The sequence below is a fragment of the Tamandua tetradactyla genome, chromosome 6 (genome assembly GCF_023851605.1).
Source record: "Tamandua tetradactyla isolate mTamTet1 chromosome 6, mTamTet1.pri, whole genome shotgun sequence".
Classification (NCBI taxonomy): Eukaryota; Metazoa; Chordata; class Mammalia; order Pilosa; family Myrmecophagidae; genus Tamandua; species Tamandua tetradactyla.
The window spans coordinates 78810490-78829465 of record NC_135332.1 but is presented as its reverse complement, the minus strand read 5'-3'; the positions used below and the strand labels follow the sequence as shown (position 1 = coordinate 78829465).

At 42.0% G+C, this 18976-nt stretch overlaps 1 protein-coding gene across 34 annotated transcripts in view; it reads right to left on the bottom strand.

Moving 5' to 3' along the window:
• Window positions 1-18976, bottom strand: part of LOC143688451 (period circadian protein homolog 2-like) — a 65858-nt gene that overhangs the window by 30395 nt on the left and 16487 nt on the right. For 11 of the 34 annotated variants that reach the window (XR_013178043.1, XR_013178038.1, XR_013178035.1 and 8 more), the window contains 3 exons: window positions 17119-17376; window positions 13756-13879; window positions 1824-12943 (listed from right to left, as the gene is read on the bottom strand). The exons of 7 other annotated variants lie outside the window; for them this stretch is intronic. The gene's annotated coding sequence lies outside the window, so the exon portion shown is untranslated. Of the gene's footprint in view, window positions 1-1819; window positions 12944-13755; window positions 13880-17089; window positions 17377-18976 lie in introns of those variants that run through there. 16 more of the 34 variants (XR_013178050.1, XR_013178060.1, XR_013178055.1 and 13 more) reach the window with 11 other exon arrangements.

Below are 18976 nucleotides of genomic sequence, written 5' to 3'. Positions count from 1 at the left end.
TATGGCAGAAACAATAACTGAAGAGATAATGGCTGACAATCTCCTAAAACTGACCAAAGCTATCAACCAGACTGAAAGAGTGTTAGGAATTATAAGCATAATAAAACAAAGAAACTCATCTCTGAGATATGGAAATATCATAGAAAAATTGCAACTCTAAAAACTGGAGTGAGGGGAAAATTTTGAAGCATCCAGAGGAAAATAGGTCTAAGGCATTAAGAGCATCAAGAATAAGATTGACAGCTTACTTCTTGATATGAATAACAGAAGCCAGATGAAAATTAGTTATCTTGAAAATGTTAAAAGAAAATAATCGCTGACCTAGTATCTTAATGTAGAAAACCATATCCTTCAAAATTTAAGTCAGGATAAAGACACTTCTTGATTAAACAACACAGAATTCTTGGCAGCAAAACTATAAAAACAAAAAACAAAGTGAGTTTCTTCAACAGAAGAAAAAGGATTCCAAAAAAAAGCATGAAAATTCAGAAAGGAATGATGAGTGATGGGAATGATAAATATGTGAGTAAATATGCATGAATATTGTCTGTACAAAACAATAATGATATTTCATGTGGGATTTCAAATATATGTATAATTAAAATGTCTGGCAACAATAGTACAAAAGTTGGTGGTTATAAATGGAATTAAAGTACTCTAAATCTAAGCATTGTCTGGAAAGTAGTAAGAAATCCTAATATATACTGTATTCTAACAAATGAAGGATTCTTGTTCTCATCTCTTAGGATTATCAGCAAAAGAATGATAAAGAATTTATAAAATTGAAGAGCAGGAAAATGAAAAATAAAAATATCATTATTAATCCAAAAGAAGGGAAGAAAGGTAGTAAAAACTATATAAAAGTGGTAGATGATATGGAAAAAAATAGAAATTTGGTAAATACAAACCCATATATACACTGAGTGTATTAAATGTAAGGACCAAATAATCCAATTATAGGACAATATATACTGGATTTAAAATAATCAATATGTTCCTTACAAGAAATATACCTAAATATCAGGATACAAAACAGATAAAATTAAAAGGATGTGGGGATCTAAATGGAGAATTAACTAAAAGATAGATGTTGTAGCTATAGTAATATTAGAATAAGTCTTCTTTAAGGAAAGAAATGGTTTTGGAGACAAAGAGGGATATTTTGTAGCAATGAAATGTAAATCCACCAGGAAGATAGAGTAATTCTAAGTATTTATTTACCTAATAGCATAGCTTCAGAACATATAAAGCAAAAATTGATAGAACTGTGAGGAGAAATAGACAAAACTGCAACCATAGTAGAAGATTTTAACTCTCATTTACCTTAAGTTGGTGTTAAAAAAAAAAAGGCAAAAATGCAGAAAGGATGTAAAAGCCAGAAGACCTCAATCCCTAATTGAAATTTATAGAACAGTGCATGTACAATAGCAGACTACATATTTTTTGCAAGGACTCATGGAATATTTGCCAAAATTGACTATATACTGTTCCATAAAACATGCTTTAACACATTTCTAAAGATTTAAATCACTTGGAATATGTTTTATGATGACACAGGATATAAACAAAATATCAATAAAAAGAAGTAACCAGAAAATCCTCAAATGTTTGAAAATTAAGCAATATGTTGTTAATTAACATGAGTTAATAATAAATCAAGTGGAAATTAGAAAGTATGTTCAACTTGTATTGAAAATATGACATTTTAAAACTTGTAAGATTCAGTTAAAGCTGTGTACATATTAGAAAGGAGAAAAATTGAAAAAAAACAGCAATCTATTCATCTCAAGATGTTTACATTTGAAAAAGAATGACAAGCTAAACCTAAAGAAAACAGAAAAAAAGGAAATAATTAAGAGAGTAGAAATTTATGAAATGAAAATCATAGACTAGGAAAATGAATTAATTCAAAGATTTTTTCAAAAGAGTAATAAACTGATGAATCCATAGCAAAATCAACAAGGAGAGAGAGAGAGAGAACCACACTTTATCAATATAAGGAAATAAAATATATACGTCATATCTAAAGATATTAAAATATGATTAACCTCCCCTTCTCTACATGGGACATGACTCCCAGGGGTATAAACCTCGCTGGCAACATGAGACAGAAATCCTAGAATGAGCTGGGACTCAGCATCAAGGGATTGAGAAAACCTTCCTGACTGAAAGGGGTAAGAGAGAAATGAGACAAAATAAAGTCCAGTGGCTGAGAGCTTTCAAACAGTCAAGAGGTTATCCCGGAGGTTATTCTTATGAATTTTATAGAGATCTCCTTTTTGGCTTAAGGTGTATTAGAGAGGCTGGAAGGAAGTGCCTGAAACTGTAGAGCTGTGTTCCAGTAGCCATGTTTCTTAAAGATGATTGTACAATGACATAGCTTTTGCAATGTGACTATGTGATTGGGAACACCTTGTGCCTGATGCTCCTTTTATCTATAATATTGACAGATGAGTATAAAATATGGATTAAAAATAATAGAGGAAAAAATAAAATAAAATATTAAATATTAGGTCAATTTTTGATAATACATTTGACAATTTAGACAAAATGAAATAAATTACCAAAACAGACACAAGATGAAATTAAAAACCTGAAAAATACTATATTTATTAAAGAAATTGAACTTGTAATTAAAATAAAATCCTTCCCAGAAGGAAGTATGAAGACCCAGATGACTTCATTTCTCCTAAATTCTCTTTCAGACACTTGAGGGAGTAATGCTAAGATTACAAACTCTTCCAGAAAATAGAAAAACTCCCAATTTATTTTATAAGGCTGGCATAATTTGACACTCAAGCTTAACAAGGGTATTAAAAATAAAATAATATAAGGATAAATATATCTCAAAAACACAAATGAAAAAACCTAAGCAAACTTATGGTATATCAAATCCAGAAACAAATGAAAAGTATTTTTAAAAGTAGAATATATCACAACCAAATGTACTTGTTCCAGAAATGTTACCAATAATATTCACCAACTTGACAAAATAACAGAGAAAAGTTATGTGATCATTTCCATAAACGCAGGGGGGCACATAATGAAAACCCTTAGTAAACAAGGAATAAAAAACTCTTCCTTAATCTGACAGAGTACCTATAAAAAACCTAAAGTAAACATATAATGATGAAATGTTGAAAGACATCCCCCTGAGATAAAAAAATGAGACAGAGATATCCACTGTTGATTTTTCTACTTACATTGTGCCAGAATCATTGTACTGGAATCATTTAACAGTGTACTGGAAGTGCTAGCCAGTGTAATAAAACAAGAAAATGAAATGGATGTCATAAACTTATAAGAAATAAAAATTAAAATATGATTTTTTTCATTGACAATGCATTGCAGTTATTGAAAATCCACAAGACTCTATAATCTATTTTAAAACATCATCTACCTAGAACTAAAACTAAAATAATAATAATAATATCAAAATATGAAAGATTTCTAAAATGAAAGCTACAAAATATTGTTCAGAGAAATTTTTAAAGGCTTAAATAAACAGAGGGATAGAACATGCTTAATGAGTCAGAATACTCAATACATAATTACCAGCTCTTCCTAAAGTGACTTCTACATTCCATGCAATTCCCATCAAAACCTCAGAAGATTTTTTCCATGAATATAAACCAGCTGATTCAAAACTTTATAGCACATACAGAGACCATGAGGAAAAAAGGCAATCGTGAAGAGGAACAGTTAGAGGACTTTCATTACCAGTTACCAAGATTAATTATAGAGCTACAGCTAATTAAGGCAGTGTGAAGATAAACTAATAGATGAATGAAACAGAAAATAGCATACAGAAACAGACTGCACACATGCAGTCACTTGATTATTAACAAAGGTGACACAGCAGTTCAGTGGAGGAAAAAATGCCTTTTTAATAAATGGTGCCATGATAATTTCTGACTCCTTATTTATAATAGACACAAAAATCAATTCCAGATGGACTATTGCCCTAAATTCAAATGGTAAAATAATGAGCCTTCTAAAATATACCATAGAAGAATGGAGCCTTGAGTAATGTCTTAAACAAGACACACACACAAAGAACTAACCACATGGAAAAAGATTGATCAATGAAAATCTTTTCATCAAAAGAACCATTAAGAGTGTTATGGGGCAAGCACAGCATGGGAAAAGATATTTGCAATTCATGTGCTAGACAAAAGATTCAACTGCAGATTATATAAAGAACTCCCCCAGTAAACAAGAAAAAGACAAGCCATGGGGTGGGGGGGAAATGGGTGAAATATTAACCAGGCATGTCACCAAAAAAGGATATCCAAGTGACTGTTAAACATATCAAAAGGTGCTCAAAATTGTTAGTCATTAGGATTAGGTAAATTTAAGCTACAGGGCAGTAACACTACCACCAGAACGGCTAAAATAAAAACTACCACTGACACCACATAGCCTTAATGAGGATGTGGAGTCACTGGAACAATCCTCCTCTATGGGAGGGACTAATGAAAACCAGGCAGCAGTACCTACCAAAGCTGGGCACATGTATACTCTCTGATGCAAGAATTTCCCTCCCAAGTATGCACCCTACAAGAATGCATACATAAGAGTCCTAATGGATGTAGACAAGAATGTCTCAGAAAGGACTATTTGCAATGGTCAAAAATGGGAAAGCACCTAAAATAAAATGTTGTATATGCATGCAATGAAAAAATATACTGTAAGGAGGATGGACAAACTATTGGCTCATACAAGCATGTGGCTAAACCTCAGAAACATGTTGCTGAGTCCAAGAAGCCAGACACAAAAGAGTGAGCACTGTATGATTCTAATTATATAGGTTCAAAAACAGACTACGCTATTTGGTGGTGTTAGAAATCAGGGTAATGTTCTCTGTGGGGGTGTGGTGATAGGAAAGCAGCACCCTGGAGCTTCTGTTTAGGTGCTGGGAAACAGGGAGGGCTTAATTTTAAGAGTTCTTTGAGCGATACACTTATCACATGCACTTTTCTGATGTTTTTCAAAAGGTTTGCTCAATTAGGGGATAACTTATAAGTGAACAACTGCAGCATTTCAAAGCCTTACTACATGTTCTCTCTAGTCTCTGGGACAATTTAATGTTTTACCCCTTTTTTAATATTGCTTCTCCAAAAGATTTGGCTGCACTGAATCCTTGAAAGGGTCTTGTGCTACTGATCAGGAGACAGGTTTTAAAAAATAGCAACTTTTTAAAAAGGAATGGAAATTTAATACCTCAAATTCCATGTATATTTAAAATATTATAACATGGAGAGTAAGGCACCAAAAAAAAAAACACAAAATCTAAGCTGTAAGAAAAGGACTGTAACCAGTAAAAGAAATAACTAGAGAATTTAGAACAATGCATAGAAAGTTTCAGATGTTGCAAAACTGCTTTTCCTTCAATTACATGCCTGGAACCTACAAATTCAACTCTCCTGGTTGAACTCAGGACACAATTAAGACATAAATTCAACTTTTCTGCTCATTATCTGGTGACCCCTTTGTTGCAAATTGCTCAATTCCTGAGCATGTGCTGCATTTTCAACAACCGGCAGGCCTCTAGAAGCTTTAGCTGTTGTGTGCACCTAAGCCACATCACAAGCACCAATTTCCCTTTCATTTGAAATCCTGCCACAATCTCTCCCCCAGAGGACAGCCCTAAGCACAACAGTTTCACATCTCAGGCAGACGTGGCCCACCGGAACCTAAGTGGGGACACATTCCAAAGGTATGCCTGCCCTCAGATCCTGGCCCCCAAACTATCTCCTTGCAGCAGAAACTGGTCTGGAAACAAGACAATCACTTTATTGAGTAGGGGTGGAGGAGGGTAGAGGAAGAGAGCTGGAAAGGAGAAGGAGGGTTAAGGAATGGGAAACCAACAAATGTGGTTCCTTTTCAGGAAGCTGCCAGGCTGGATCTTGCAGAGCACCTCATATTTTTTTGAGATGTGTTTTCTTTGAGGTCCCCCTCTGCAGATACCCAAGTGCCCTCCTTTCAGCACAGGACCTTGCATCACCACCAGCCCCAGGAAGGAGCCATGGCATGGCAGTGGTCATGCTTTGCTTGGATAAACTTTATCATAATCTTCATAAACCTCAATGCTCAAGGTGCAGAGGGAGATTGGAGGAAGCTTGTTTTTTCCACTGGTTTCTCTCTGACTGCTATGGCTAATGATTCCTAGAACAGGAAGCTGGGAAATGGAGGTGGGAGACACTCTTCTGACCAGTCAGGTTTCCTCATCCTCTTAGGGTACAACTGATTAGGAAAAGCTTCAGTGTTACATAACCTCCTTCCTTCAGGGCACTTTCTCATCAAAAGGTGAATGGGTTGCTGGCTCCTGAGAATTGCCCACCTCTGAGAAGCAGGCAGGAGTCTCCTGGTTGTGTTGTGGTGTTTCTGCCCCATCACAACACCCCAGTGATACAGGAGAACAAGAAAACTGAACCCCTTCATTCCTTCAGTGTGTGCACCCACCATCCTCAGTACTTGGAATGCATCCATGAACAGAACAAAGAGTTCTAACCAAGCAGACTCATGCTAGTCAAGTGAAACAGAGAGTGAACAGTAATAAATAAGTAAATCATATAGAGGTTAGGAGATGTGAAAACAATAAAAACAGCAAGGTCAGCGTGATGGGCAGTAGTTAGGTGAGCAGGTGGGCTGTAGCATTAAACAGGATACAGGCCAGGCTTCCTGGAAGAAAGACATATGAACAGAGGCTTTAAGGAAACAAGGGTGTTGCTTGTGTGACTATAGGAGGAAGGCAAAGGAGCAGCCCATGCAAAGGTCTCAGGTGGCAGTGGGGCCAGGGTGGTCAGGGTGGGTGGGGCCAAGCCAGCAAGGGACAGGAGGGCTGGTGATGAGACCAGATGGATACCAGGAGACCGGGTCAGATAGGACTTTGCAGGCCACCTAAGGACTTAGATAAATGGGAGACTTTGCTATTCTGAGAGTTTCGTGGCATAATTCACCCTGGTGCTGACTCTGGGGTGAGAGCAAAACAGTTAGGTCCTTCAAATATGATTGACAACCTTCAAATATGATGCCCCTTCAAATATTCAAGTTTAAGTTAGATAGCTCCACACCCATGCCACTCAATTAGCCCTGTTGACAACCTATATGTTTAACCACATGGTTTAATCATTCAACTGACCCATCAAGAGCTGAGAATACAATTTTGAGTTTATTGTCTTGCAGAAAGAGTGGTTTTACTTTGAGTCATATCCCTCTCCTCTACCCAAACTTCCTTGTAATCAAAGATACAGAGTCCTAAGACCCCTAACTGGGGTGCAAACTACACCCTTAGAATATAGCAATGCTAAATGGCAATTCAGGGGCCCCCTATCACTAACACTTGCTCCAATCCTCTGCACCTCATCACCCATGATGCTTTAGGGAATGTAGTACATTTTAAAATATTGACACAGTAAACACATTATTATTTCAGGGTTGTGGTAGATTAGGGGAGCTCAGTTATGGTTCTCAAATCATTCTGAGTAGAGCTATTAGCCTCTTTATAGAAAGAACTATCGTTTCTTGTTCTAAGGACATGAAGCCAGGGGAATACAGAACCATGGTGAGTACTGTGCTCCTCCCACCCCAGAAATCCAGCAGACAAGAATAAGAAGGTGAGTTTGGAGATGCTACATGGAGATCAGCCAGAATAGAGATTGTTCAGTTCTGATGTCAACCCGTGGCCCACAGGTTCAACTCCAACTGGCAGCTATGTTTTATTTGCACTGTACAGTTTTTAAAACATTAGCAAACCAGGATATTTCATGCTAAAAATTGTACTGGCTGGTTTTCTTTAATCAGACGGCTATCTGGCAACTACCAAACCTGAACTCCACATTGTTACAGGCTGGGCCTGAGTCACGGCCATCCCCATGGGTCAGGAAGCCTGTCTCCAGCCCACCCCACTCCCACACTTGCCAGTACTTACTTCTGTCCTATTTCACTCACTATAGTTCTAAAGTCATCAATGCCTCATCTGCTCTAAAACCCTCTGTATACAATATAGCAAACTGAGGCCTAGAATGAAAGAGGAAATACTGCTCTGTCAGAAAACACAAACCTGTTACATTCCAGTCACCCCTGGAAAAGCATGGGCCTAAATATAAAAAAACTCCCAGGATCAAATTCACCTAGGCCAGCCCTTCCCTCTAATGCAATCTGGTGGCCAAGCCACTGGGGTCAGGTTCTTTGTTATGTTGTAGAATTATTTTTAATTTGGCTTTTTTTCTGGTTCACTCAGCATCCCACATTGAACTGCATTTGGGGCTAAAGGTTTAAACAAGCAAACAGAGTTAGGGGCCCCCAGCTTCACCCGTGTTCAGGTGGAAACCATAAAACACCAGACTCCTGATGAGCTCCACTGGAGGCTGGGGGAAACCCAGCTTAATGGCCCTGGGCCCTTGGACTGGGGTCAAATGATGGGTCTGCCTGCCGCTCTCCCTCACCAGACATGTGGCCCGGCCAGAGGACCACTCTCTGTGCCCTTTTAACTCCATTCTGCCTTTGGGACCCACAAAGACCCATGTTCTGTTCCTTGCCCATTCTCACAAAGCTCTAGACTTTACCTCATAATAGCATAGTGCCTTTTCCCCGTGGAAGTTCCCACATTAGGTTTTACTATAGCAGAGGAAGAAAAGCGTTCCATGAATCAATAAGAAGGGAAGGGAGGGATTTGAGAAATCAGAAAGCTTTCCTAGTCAATCATTCATTCATTCATTCATGTAACAAACCAGCCTTGAGCCTCTACTGTGCCAGGTGTTTAGAAGACCAAACCATGACATACCTGCTCTGCCCCCATGAGACGCCGATCACAAATCCCAATAATGTGACATGTGGTCATCGAGGGGCCTCTCTGGAGCCTCAGTTTCCTTGTCTGTGTAGAAGGACTCCACTAGCTTCCCCACAGGCTGGCTTACAGGAACAAATGAGGACAAGGGGTGTTAGCTGCAAAGCCCCCCTGCAGTGCATGCTCATCTCAGCTTGCGTGTGCTCAGAGGGTCTGACCCACGGTGGGGCTGGCTCTTCACTAAATGAACATGGGAGGAAGGCAAGCTTGTCCTTAGAGGAGAAAGCTAAGACATGGAGGAGTGACGGAGGCAGAAAACCACCATGTAGCAACCATTGTAATAATTAATTTGGGGAAGACTAATCAACATGTGATAAAACTAGTGATTAAAGTGTGAAGAGTAACAGAATGTTTCATGATAAAACATCTTCTGGCAAAATACTTTAAAGTCCACATCACCTGTAACGGGACAAACCCACATGGCACGCCTGTGGATTGGCTGCGTGGAAAAGAGCTCAGCATCCCTCCTTGGTCTTCATGCCAAAGGCATAAAGCAAATCTAATTATGAGGAGACATTAGAGAATCTCAGACTGAGGAGCTTTCTACCAAATATCTGACCTGTACTTTTCTAAACTGCCAATGTTATGAAAGACAGAAAAACTGAAGGGCTATTCCAGACTGGAGGAGGCTAGGGAGACACAGACAAGTCCATCGCATCATCCAGGGCTTCTTATTGCCATAGGGTATATTATTGGGATTATTGGTGAAATCTGAGTTAGGTCTATAGATTAGATAATAGTTTTGTGTAAATGTTCACTTTCTAGTTTGATAATTATACTGCAGTTATGTAAGAGAATGTCTTTATTTTTAGAAAATGCACAAAATGTTTTAGGGGTAAAGATGAATCATTTCTGAAACTTGCTCTCAAATAATTCGGGAAAAATATGTATGTGGAGAGAAAGAAAGAGGGAAATTAAGCAAATGTGGTAAATTACTAGCACTTGGGGACCCTAGGGGAAGCATATACCAGAATTCCTTGTACTATTCAATCAATTTTTTTAATAAGCCTGAATTTTTTTTTTAAATGGCAACAAAGGGGCCAAGAAGGGTACAGCATTGTGTCCCTTCCCTTGCCCGGAACCTTCCCACAGCATAAGAGAGGGGCCCGGCTGTGCTTCTGGGAAAGCCCAGATGTGCTTCACCCAGTTTTCCTCCTGTCTGCAGGGTTTTGGCTAACCACGAGGAGCTAGGAGAGGGTGCTCAATGCACCCGCTCCCTCCGCCATGGTTTCCCGAAACTGCCCATCCACACCGCCCAGCGCTGTCACAGGACTTGCTCTCATTCCCATGCCAACTGGGGCCCTACAGTTGATCTCCTGGAACCCAGGGCCCACATGAGCCCTTCCCTTCCTGGCAGGAGGCAGGGTGCCGCCACCTCCTCTGCCAGCAGCGAGACATGGTGCCGAAGTGGGTGGTAGCGGGGCCCAGGGAGTTGTTTGCACCACCTGGGGCCACCACTGCTGGGCTCTTCAGACACCAAGCGGGCCTTGTGCTCAGCTCCTAGCCCTCCTGGAAAACCGTTGGAAAAATCAGCCCAGGGTGGGACCCTTTGCATTTTGGGGAGTCATGAAATAGCCAATCCCAGAGATGGGGCATGACATAAACCACTGCCGCCAACGCCACCACCACCACAGAAACACCTAACTGGCGACAAGAATTTATCCCCTCCCTACACCTAAGACAATCCAGAGAAAGTGCGAGAGTGCCCCCTTCTTCCCAGAGCTGGAATTGTCCTCACTGGCCCATCACACATTCAGCCTTAAGAGTGTTTAAAATCAGAACTTTAGCAGCATTATGTTGATTGAAAAAAATCTAGACACAAAAGGACAAAGAGCACATGATGCCATTCATATAAAATGTCTAAAATAAGCAAATTAATAGAGAACAAAAGTAGAATGGAGGTTGGCAGGGGCCAGGAGGGAGTGGGGTGGAAAGGAATGGGGAGATATCGCTTCATGGGAAGAGTTGCTGTTTGGGGCATGAAAAGTCTTCATAATTCCTCGTGAGGATGGTAATGATGCTGTGAATGTAATGGAGACCACTGAAAATTCCATCAAAGGAGTTAAAATGGGAACAGATATGTTGTATGTTACCACAATCATCTCTTAAATGCGTCTGCTTCCAGGGCACCCCGTGTTAAGTGCAGTCTGCAGCTGACCCTTCAGCCAGCACTTCCGTTTGCAATGAGAGTGCATGCTCACTATCTCCTGAGTGACATCTTCCTTTCAATGACTTCAAGAGCAAAACAGAGTAGCAGCCATAGCATCCTCTGAAATACAATTCAAAACAGGCCCATAGGTGGGTGAAGTTGCTTATCCAAATGTAGGAAGACCCTCCTCAGACAGCCTCAGCATCTCCATCTTAAAAGCTCAGTGGCTGGGAGGGGTGGCCTTTCTGACATTCATGCCTAACAGGGCAGGGGAGACACCGCACTGCTGGAGACAAAGTCCAGGGGAGGGGTGGGCCTGAAGCCAGATCAGATGGACAGCTGGCAGGGAAACCATCCCCAGTTACTCACTTGGGCAGAAAATCCAAAGGAACTTACTTGTCCTATTGGGACTGACCCAGTCCAGAGCGAGCTCGGTTTCCCAGGAAGCCACTGTTGTCTCCTTCCCTCAGTGAGAGCCACCGGAATGGAAATAGCTGTCAGCTCCAAAGAGAACATTTCTTGGACCTGGTCCACCCTGAGCAAAGATCCAGGACTACAGAGTTCAAGGCTCCTGGGCACTCTAGAAATTTCCAAATGGGGAGGACAGGTGCTGCTTCAGGACCAGTCACTACCTGTCCCTGGAGTTTGTGAGCAGAAGCAAGACCGTCAGGCTCAGTGAGTATGTGAGAAACACAGCTACATGTGTTTGCACGAGGAACCACATATGTGGACATTTTTTGATAAGAGAAAAAAAGAAATGACAAATATTTATCAATAGAGGAATGGCCAAATAAATCATGACACATCCCTACTGGTAATTGGCAGGAAACAGTTCAAAAGAATGAGGTGGGTCTTTATGCATGTTCAAAGAAAACGCTCTGTGATATATTAATGAGAGGCAAAATGATTTCATCTGTGTTAAAACCTGTGCACCTGGAGGTACGCAAACATGTGGTTAAGTACACAGATAAAGGCCCAGGTTGTTTGAACTCCACTCTTCTCTAACCCTCAACCACCAGCACTTAGCATAGAGTCAGATATGTAAGAGGTGCTCATTGCACAGTTGTTGGAAAAACTAATCTATGAATCAATGAATGAGTGAACTACTGCTTTGTTGATTCACTTGCAAAAGTCTATTAAACAGTTATTTGCATAATACATGGGATCTGTTCCATGTTCCTAAATAAAATATAAATATATTTTCCCAAAGTGGGTGTGGGTGGTTCAAATATTAATGGGTATGTGTTTATATCTGTAACACATATGTGTGTTTTCAAAAAAGGGAACATGAAAATGAGACCAAAAAAAAGCAACCCCCATTACATCAACAGGCCCCTCGATGTGAGATGGAAGCCAGGCATCTGTCTTTGGAAATCCTGGCAGCTCTTTGGGTATTATCCCCCCTTTCACACCTCAGCTGACAGCCCTTACTTTTAATTTCAGAGAGAATTGTCTTTGAGGAGCAATCCTAGCTCCTTCTTCCATCAGCGTTTGGTTCACAGAAAAGGTCAGGGTTGAAATTGGATTTATTCTCTGCATTTCCAAGGTTGCAGCAGAAAGTGAAACATCAGAAAGCCTTGTGATCAAATAACCAATGTGATCAGATAACCTTTCATTACACAATAAAGGCCACCTGCTCTGGCCTCCACCTTGCCACACTGGAGAAAGGGGACTGTGGAATGCTGAGCTTCTAAGGCTGGCTCAGAAATACTGCTCTGGCTGCAAAGACAAAACACAGCTGTCTTCTCCACTTGCATTTCAGTTTTCAAGGCCCCCAATTCTCCAGTTTCCCCATGGCTCCAGTTTTCAGGCTGGATGAAGTTTAGTGATTTCACTAGTCCTGCATGTCATTAGGTGTCGAGGGTGCTGGTTCTTTCTCCTTCATTCACAAGCTATGTGAATTGGGCAAGTTCCTTGGCCTCTCTGAGCCTCAATTTTCTCATCTGTAAAATGGCAATAATGATACTTAGAAGCATAAATGAGTAGCACATGTGCAAGCACAGAATGCTAACCAGCTGGGAAGGGCTCAGCTTAAGCACCACTCTTTGGGAAGCCTTCCCTGACCCACTCGAGGCAAATCTCCTGTGCCTCCTCCGGCTCTGAATGGGCCCTCAGTCATTACATGGAGCAGCTCATTTGCAACTGTTTGTCTTTCTACAGTCCCCTGCACCAGACTGCGACTGCCCTGAAGGTGGGGATCATGTCTTAGGAACCCTTCTGTCTCCACTACACAGCACAAGGCACTTGATCTATACCTACTAAGATAATTGGCTATGATTATAATAACCAAAGGTAGATGATTGAGTCACTAAATACTGCATGAAATGTTAATACAGAGTAGGATTTCTTATGTCCCATTTAAAAATGAAGACATTGAGGCTTGCAAAGGGGAGTTGCTTCTCCTAAGATTGGACAGCTGGTACCCAGACTCCAAGTGGATAGCAGACCTTTGACACAAGGGCAATGCTGCTTCCACCACCAAATACCTTTTCCCAGAGAGAGCTGCAATTAAAGTTAGATCATGCAGTTAAATTTGAATTTCAAGTAAACAACAAATCTTTTTTTTTTTTGCATAAATCTGTCCCATGTAATATTTAGGACATACTTCTACTAAAAAACTGAATTTGCTATTTATCTAAATTCAAATGTAACAAGGTATCTTGTATTTCTGTTTTCTTTCTAAGTTTGGTAGCTCTAAGCCCAGACCCCAGCATGGACTTATCTCCTCTGTCCCCACCACAGCCCTCTTGCTGACCTCAGACTTTGGCAGGTGTGGGATGGGGCCAGATGGCACCGTTGATGAAAGTGAGAGGGGCAGGGAAGGAAGAAGAGTGTGGCACAAAGCTGGGGGCTCCGGGTGTCCCTGAAGCCACAGACACCTGAGAAAGGAGAATCCAGAAAGGCGCAATAAGAAGCAACACAGGAGAGAAGGAGAGGTCCAGGTTTTGTCATCAGAGCTGGAATCCAATCAAGAAAATACTACTTTCCAACTTAAGTCTTGGTCAGGCTGAATATGTTGGAAAAATATTCCCAAACCTCATAGAATCATTGGGGTGATCACATGAAAACATCCACATTTAGCACTTGGCACAAGGCCTGAAACTTACCAAAGATCACCAACTTACCAAACTCCCCAAAGTAGCTTTTGTTATTATTCATATTAACATAAGAATTGAACATATTGCAGATGCCCAGGAATGTAACTAGAATCATACATAGACTTTCCCATGCAAACCTCATGACACTTCTCCGAGGTGGTTACTGTTGTTAATTGCTATGTATTGGAGTGCAGTGATGTTGACACTTCCCAAGGCCACATGGATGCTAAGTGGTGGAGACAAGATTCAAACCCAGGGCTACTTGTGCTTAAAGTCTTTCTTTCTCCACTGTGTCAAGCTGCTTTGAAGGATCCTTTGGGAGCTTCAGCTTTGGATATTCCATGGCTTCAAACCATTCCTTGCTGAAACAGCCCCTTGAGCCCTGAGAAAGGGGGGCATAGAAGTGGGAAGGATTGGCCCATGTCTCTGCTCAGTGGCCAAAGGAGGGGAGGTCCAGGCCAACTTGGACCTCCCCAAGCCCTCAGAGTGGCCAAGCCTGGGAGCAGGGCTGCACTCCTGGCCTGTGACCTCCTGCTCATGCTCCCAGGCCTTCCACTTTGCTCTGTCTCTTTTGGTCCAGAGCCAGGAGTGGGCTGTGGAAAGACAGGAGGGTGGACAAGTCTGAGTGGAGCCCCCCTCCAATGGTCACCCCCCAGCCCCAATTCACTTAACGATTGCAGGAAGTGGTTTGTCCATTTAGAAGTTGTCTCAGCTCTGGGGCCCTTCTGAGAAATGAACTTGCAATTCTCTAAAGATAGATTGTGCAAAACAGGAGGGGGCAGCCCCCAAGAACCCTCCAGCCCAATTCTCCTGAGGACTCCCAGAGATCTCTTCAAGTGCCCCTGTGCCCCCCTCCCCACCAGCAGCTGCTATCTGGGGACAGACCAAATCAATGCCTCACTGTGGTGTGTGCACTTGTGCAAGGCTCAGGTTTCGTATCCCCAGTGAACAAATTTTATTCTGAAGAGGGGCCAAAAAAAAATAACTACAAAAAACTGGGGGAAGGGAGTTGAGGATGGTGGGGGTGGGGTTTTCAGCTGTTCATGTCATTTCTTTTCCACAGGATCTTAACTGTAATTTCAAACAGCATCTGGGTTTTCTGCAACTATGTGATTTGACATGAGGTTCAGAGGGAGTTTAGACCTCTCTCCAAACTTTAGCTCTTTCATGCTTTGAAAAAAAGGTGGCAGTATCTAGGAAGGCAAAGCGATCTGAGGGAGGGGGTACATAATCCTCTACTGGGGGTGCCAGTCAACAGGGATTGGCCTGGGGGGGGAGAGGGCACTGAGGTGATTCTAATAAAAAATTGGTATTTCCTAGTCTTCAGACAGGGTGGCTTTTAGTAGAACAAGACTGCACCATGTTTTTTGTTTTTTGTGTTTTTTTGCTCTGGACACTGAGTTCTTAGATAATTGCTTTTGGAGAAGGGCAGTAGCTGCAACAAGAAGGGGTCAAATAGCCTTGGGGTTCTCCATGCCGTTGGCCCCTCTCCCCACAACAACTCTGATGGGAGCAACCCCTGCATTCATGCACCCCTCAGTGCCGATTTTGATTTGTTTGTGGGTCTTCTCTCCTTGTTACTGAGAGTACAGAGAGAACTAAGACAAGAAGAACTTTGGGTCTAGTGTGATAGAACAAAAATGTACATGAGACTGTACTGCAATTATGTATAATAGTATGAGTATTGAGAAGTACAAGTTTAGCAAGGGAGAGGGTGAGCACCTCTCTGAAGGTTCAGGGAAGCTAGGGGTGAACAACATGGAAGCCCTCCTGGAGGAGGTAGCAGTGAAGCTGGGTTTTGAAGGATGAATTCACCAGGAGACAATGTAGAGAAGGTCGACTCCAGCCTGAGTAAAAGGAACGTGCAAAATGTGGAGCTATAGAACAGCCTGGAACCATGTGGGCTTGTAGTTGTTCAAGAGGAAACTATATGGCCATGGAATCCCAGAGGAAGAAACTCAACCCTGAGCTCTTTGAAGCCCAGTGTGGGCCTCCAGTCAACGTGGGGTCCCTAGGAAAGCAGCCTTAGTGGGGCATGGAGTGCCACAGTCAAAATCTTCCAACTGGACAGGACTTTAAAGATCACCATTGGCCCTCCCTTCCCCCACCTTGGGTGCAGTTCACCATCATAAACTTACCCATTAGAGATCTCTCCCAAATTATTCCAAAGTCTGACTCCAGTTTACCATTCAGAGCCTTAGGGTAAGCTGTGACTCACCCTCACATTCGTTTACCTGCCAAGGTACAAACCCTTCAGTCTTTACCTGCTTCTTCTCCTATTTTCTCATCCACTAACAGTTGGTACTGCCAAGGGCTCCACCCTCACTGCCCCGAGCACCCTCTTCTCCCTCTCACACATTTCCACTGTTTCCCCAGAACCTTTGACCTCCACATTTCCACTGAACCTGCTTGGTAGGGAGCCCACCCATCCTGTCCCCACAGCCCTCTTGGGTGGAAGCTGCCCTTTCTCCAGGCCCCGCATGCCTCAAGGCAGGAAGTGGAATCAGAATAGTCACCAGACCTCAGTCCATTTCCACCAGCCCATTCCCACAACCTGGCAAAATCTCAGTTCTAATGAAATTCACAGTCACCTTCTCTGCTCCTCCACCAGGCGACTGAGCAGAGCTGGAGGAAATCACAGAGCTGTGGTGGAATGATGCACCCCAACGCCTGCCTCACAGGTGCAGTTATGTGCCTCATCATCCGGGAATCAAGGTCACTGGTCAGTTCTGTTTCTTCTGCTGGTTCAGCAGCATCTCCTGTTCCCTTTCTGGACCTTTCCTTTCACCTTGCCTGACTACTCCTTAACACCAAACTTGGCTTCCTACTACAGCTAGGCAGTTGGAACCATTAGGTATACACTACTTAAATAAAGTACCCACCCACTCCCTAAATTAACTAGTCCTGTATCTACCCACCCACCCCCATCCCAGGTCAGAAGATCCATTTCTTTCCTATGGCTGCTCTAACAAATTATCATAAACTTAAAAGTGCTTAAAAACACAGATTTATTTTCTTACAGTTCTGGGGGCCCCAAGTCCAGAATGAGTCTTGCAGTGCTAAAAGCAAGATATCGGCAGGGCTGGTTCTTTTTGGAGGTTCTGGAGATTATGTCCCTTGCTTCTTCCAGCTCCAAGAGGCAACCAGCAGTCTTTGGCTTGTAGGTAAATCACTCCAACCTCTGCCTTTGTCACCGAAGTTTCTTCTCCTCTGGTGTCATCAAATCTCTCTTTGCCTCCCTCTTAGGCGAATACTTGTGATTGCATTTAAAGGCCCACCTGAAGAATCCAGAACAATCTCCTTATTTTAAGACCTTTAACTTAATCACATCTGCAAAGTCCCTTCTGCCATGTAAGGTACATTTCACAGGTTCTGGAGATTAGGACATGGACAACTTTGGGGTCCCTTTTTCATCCTACTGCAGAAGATGAGGTGTGGTCTCTTCACAGCCAGCCCCTCCACCTGCACTCCTTGGGGCCTCCGCTACTCCCCACACCCTCATTTCCTGTGGGCTCTCTTCCATGAACCTAGAAACAGAATCAGGCAACTTCCACCTTAAAGTATAAACACTCTCTCAGCCTAACATTTCCTTCCTAACCTCTCCTCTATTTCTACTCTACTGTTCTTCTAGAAAGCTTCTGGAAACAGCGCTCTTCACCTGTGGTCTCCACTTTCTCACCTCCCATGAATTAACCAGACCACTACAATCTCCCCTTTCATTCCCACCACTCCACTGGAATGGCTCTTACCAAGGCCACCAGTGACCACGACATTGCCACACAGTGAATAGGCCAATTCTAACTGGACTTTCTGCTGCATTGGGCTGCTGTTTTGAAACTTGCTCATACTTCATGCTCCTAGTATCTTGCTAATTATTATTATTCCTTTATCATTCATGGTCTCCTCTTCCTCCTTCTACTTTTTGAATACTTTAATTAGTTCCTTGATGTACTTCTCTTCACTCTGCTTGAGTAATATAATCTACTCTCATGAGTTGAACAAACATCCATATGCCAATGTCTCCTAAATCTACATTTCTAGCTCCAACATCTCATCCAAGCCTATATTCAATTACCCATGGGCCACCTCCACCGAGGTGTAACCACAGCCTCCTTAAGATCATAACATTTCCCTATCCTTTTGTGTTTCAAATCTTAAAGTCATCATTACCTACTCATTCATCACCTACTTTCTTTCAATCACCAAATCCTAATGATTTCTCCTCCTTATGTGTTTGTTTTCCTTTACCTACTAACCTAGATCCATTTTAGGGTTTCCTACAAAAGCCTCATGACTGCTCCTACACCACCTCACTCACCTCTGACTAACTTGGGGCTGTCCTCTATGCAATTTTCAGAGGTTTTTGCCTTTTTGATCTCTACATTTACATCACTTTCAGAATAAAGGCCGCATAATTGTTCTCTACACTGGAATACAAGCCCTCTCTGACCTTGTCCCTATCTCTCCCCCTCCATTTGTCTCTACCTCTCATACTTGCTTTGTGTTAATTGTGAACACCAAGTTTCTCTTAATTTCCACATGTGCCATGATGTTTCTCACCTTTCACCACTGCTCAGGCAGGTCCCTCCCCTTCTTTAATGGCAAACTACCACACAGCCTTTAAGACTGGATTCTGATGTCATCTCTTCTGTTAAATCATCTATAAATCCCCATGTCTTCCTCTGAGCTCCTGTGGCACCCCATGCACTCCTCTATAAAAATCAGCACACAATACTTACATACTTCCACCATCACTTCAAACCATCTCCCTGTATATGTGTCTATGAGCACTGGATTCCATCCTTTTGAGGCCAAACTCTCCACTTGTTTACTTGATTCTTCCCCCCTCCATCTACTGAAGGACTTTACTTCAGCAAT